Source organism: Helianthus annuus, chromosome 17, assembly GCF_002127325.2.
Source record: "Helianthus annuus cultivar XRQ/B chromosome 17, HanXRQr2.0-SUNRISE, whole genome shotgun sequence".
Taxonomy (NCBI): Eukaryota; Viridiplantae; Streptophyta; class Magnoliopsida; order Asterales; family Asteraceae; genus Helianthus; species Helianthus annuus.
This window is the reverse complement of record NC_035449.2, coordinates 62,781,115-62,785,130: the sequence shown is the minus strand read 5'-3', so window position 1 is coordinate 62,785,130 and position 4,016 is coordinate 62,781,115. Positions and strand designations below refer to the sequence as shown.

Below are 4,016 nucleotides of genomic sequence, written 5' to 3'. Positions count from 1 at the left end.
TGGTCCTAGAAGTGGAGCCAATGTACGAACCAATTTAGTGGTGATCAGGGGCGGATGTAGCATGTACCGGGGGGCAACCCCCGCTACGGCTTGGCGCGGAAAAATTTGACGTTTTTAGTGTAAATTTTGGAAAAAATTGATGTTTTTTCGATTTCGTTACGGCTTATTTATAAAACGTTACGGCTTTGCGTGAATCCTAGATCCGCCACTGGTGGTGATCCTTTGAAGTTGGGTAGTTGACCTTTACTGAATTGAAAGAGGACCACCTTACCTTATTCCACTTTCTTTTACCAACTACCATCCATCAATTCATAAATGTTAGAAGAGATTTTTTTAAGGATCAACGACAATAAAAACATTATTTTATGGTATGTTAAAGTCAACCAAACAGTGTTTGAAATGAGATAAGGTTGTCGGGTAAGAACTTTCTTCATATATGTTCTAGAACAATTAGAGATCTACATACGTAAAAAAAAAAAAAAAAAAAAAAAAAAAATTGGTTCTTTTAATATGATTTGTGTTGAAAATTTTAATTCACCTAGCAATTTTCCTTGGTGGGATGCAATGAAAAATATCTACCAGTCTATTCATCCTAATAAAGGAATAACTAGGGTGCCACCTCACATATATCTAGCATTTATATGACACATGGCAATTTATTTAGGCTATAAATGACACATGTCATTAGTATGGTTCTGTTCCCATTCCCAATCATCAATCCATTCTAAGAAAATGCGGATCCGATTTACCAATTTCGGGTCAAATAGGCGTTGGTATAAAAGCCTTATAACCCGGACAACAATCACTTTTCATATCACAAACTAGGGTTTCACAAAATTTGCTCTGGGCGTTCTTCTCTGCCGACCATCAAACCTCTTCAAATTAATTCTCAAATCAAGGTTAGATGACGGATACTTTCAATTAACCTTGAAGATTTTATTATTATTTAACATTCAATCTTCGTTTTAATAATTTATTGGTTTGGTTTTCGTTCGTTTTCATCTATGGTTTCTTTTGCTGATTATTGATGTCGATTATATTTGTTTTGCTTTCTTTCGCAATCTAGGGTTTCTCCATCATCGATCATTCATCTGTCTTGATAATCAAATGTTTCATTACCATGGTTCATATCGCAATTCGCAAGCAAGAAGGTTAGATTCTCCAATTTTTATTCGTTTTTTCAATCTATAATCTTTATACGAATTGTAATAGATTATTCTTGAAACCCTAACGTTGATTTAACATATATTGGTTCATTGATTAGGGTTTTTTAAAAACCAAAACTTTTTCATCTAATCGATTATTCTTGAAACCCTAACGTTGATTTAACATATATTTGTTCATCTAAGAGTGATACAATTTGACTTAATTTTTACCCTAAATCGTTTTAGGGTTTTGAGTTTTTTTTTAATTCCGTTAAGTTTGTTTCAGAATAATCTCTGATTCGGTTTTTGATGCTACAAAGTTTTATGTTTTCTGGTATTATAGATAACCTATGTTTGATGATTCGATTTTGTATTACAGATGTTCATTGTTCCAGATTTGTTTATGTATTTCATGATGATGATGAAGGTTGATGATTTGATTTGTATTCTGTTGCCTCTGGCAAGCTGAAACAGGTAATATCATATTCTAAAGGTATGCAATAAAATCATACTTGCCCAACAGGAAAAAGCTAATGAAAAAGTCATTACAATAATTATATATGACCATGTTTATTTGATTTAGACCGGTTTCAGTTTGGACGACTGTTTGATGTTTTTGTTTCTGTTAGTTGTTAAATTGTATTTGTTTTTTTATGGTTTATGTTTTTGATCATATGCATCCCAGTCTCAGTCCTTCAACCTTAAAAGTAGTAAAATTATTAATGTCGACGGTTAGGGTTGGTGGGAGGGTTTCTATAACGGTATTGCCATTCAATTTGGGCCGATTAGTCAGAAAAATTATTAATGATGACAGTTAGGGATGGTGGGAAGCTTTCTATAACGGTATTGCCATTCAATTTAGGTTGAACACGTGAAAATGTTCAAATACATGCAACCTTTTTAAAGTAGCATTATTAAAAAAACTAGGTAATTACTATAAGTATACAGTTTTTTTAACATGTTTAAAGTCATCACATTAAGTCTCATTAGTTATTTCTTAATTGAGTAAATAGACAAAAGTGTTGTTTCGTCAACCCACTTCGACCCTACGTGACCTCTTTTAACCGGTACACAAAAATTTATCAATTTTGACCCAAAATCATTACTTGTGTTGTCGTTCCTATCCATCTCTAAGAAGTCAAATGAAGCATATTAAAAATTTAATGGATTAAGAGTCACCCAAACTGTGTTTTTCAAGTTCACAACTTATACGGATCTATTTTCTAAATTAGATTATTATTGTAATAGCATAGTTTCTATAATCTGCATTGAGTACATTAAATATTGGTAGGAAAAAAGCAGAAAATGTCCAGGCCAGACTTACTTGACCCGACCCATTTTGACCGGCAGTCCGACACCCATTTTGACCCGTTACTTCGTCCACCAACGAGGCCGCGTTTAACAAATAATTATAGGTTTTGTTGACAAGATAAAATTACATATATTCTTGACCCGCATCTATCAAATCTTTATAGGTTTTTTTGACAAGATAAGATTACATATATATTCTTGACATGGTTACTGTGTTTTAGGCTGGTGAACTAAAGAGGGAGGATTTGAAAGGCTGGTGACAAGATAAGGTTACATGCCACCCGAGTCACTCAGACTTTTACCGGCAGTTACTCACTACGCTCAGGTTACACTGTCGGCGGTTTGGCTGGCGATTCCTGGCAAGTAGGGGTTTCGGTGTGGGTTTGCGGATGAAAAGTGAATGTGAATTACTTTTTCAATGGTCATTTGACCATTTGATATTTAAAAATAAATAAATAAATTTCAGTTAAAAAATTAAAATTTAACCATTTAACCTTCTCTATTTAAACCAATTCAATTCATCTTCTACACCGTTTCAAAATCTCTACAACGTCACAACATTTTTTTCTCTACATCCAATTTTTGTCACCATATTTAATCAACATGAGTGGTTGTTATTTGTTTCCTACTGAACCGACGGAACCTTTACATCGGCAACGATCAACACGTTACCGTATAACCCGCAACCTTCAAACCAACAACCTCCAAACTCACCATCTTTAAATTTCTGATGGTCAACACGTCGCGCAACCCTCAACCTTCAAACGCATCGCTTTTAAACCCACCACCTTCAAACCTAATGCTTACAAACCAAACTCCTCTGGTTTTCAAATACTACCGTCCACATGATCCTAATGATTCAACTGTGGAAGAGTTGATCTGGATATATGATTATACCTTTAGTCAACTACAACTAGCAGGAATAAAAATTGGGGAGGGGTCTCATCCTGCAACGACAAACACTCCTACATCAACAAACCCCAATCCGACAAAAGAAGTTCTAACTTGGGCCAAATGCTACGAAGCTGGTCTCGAGACGGAATACATATCATGTTCGGATGAAATGCATTATCCAACACCCGAAAGCCCATCTCATCTATGTATTTCTAATAAAAAAGAAAAAAAGGAAGAAGGTAGTTTAGCACCAATGTTATTTGGGACTATTAATTAATTATTAGTTTGTTAATAATATTTTTTTGGCTTAAATATATCTTATAGATGGGCTTGAAATATTATTGATTTATTGAGAGTCTATTAAATTAAAAATCATTAATAAAGATCATTAAATATATTTTATAGATGGGCTTAAAATAATTTTTTTGACACTGATCAAAGAATAGTCTTCAGTAAACGAAAGTTCTAGTATGTATCTCAGATCAGAGGATACTAAATGAGTATACCTAAATCAAATACATCTTATGACCATGATCCATGAAGATGATTTGATGCGAGTTACATCCAACGTCATTCATAATGAGGTTCGTGAGTTTGGAAGTCAACTCCTTGAGTCCAAAGTCATAATAGTCTTAATTCAGAGTCGTTCCCACGAGTCTAACCGAC

At 34.0% G+C, this 4,016-nt stretch overlaps 1 long non-coding RNA gene across 1 annotated transcript; it reads left to right on the top strand.

Moving 5' to 3' along the window:
* The first annotated feature begins 644 nt into the window (after positions 1 to 644).
* Positions 645 to 2,857, top strand: LOC110925924. The gene is made up of 4 exons (XR_002584863.2): positions 645 to 899; positions 1,067 to 1,151; positions 1,525 to 1,619; positions 2,678 to 2,857. It is a non-coding gene; the product is annotated as an uncharacterized LOC110925924 (long non-coding RNA).
* Positions 2,858 to 4,016: the final 1,159 nt, after the last annotated feature.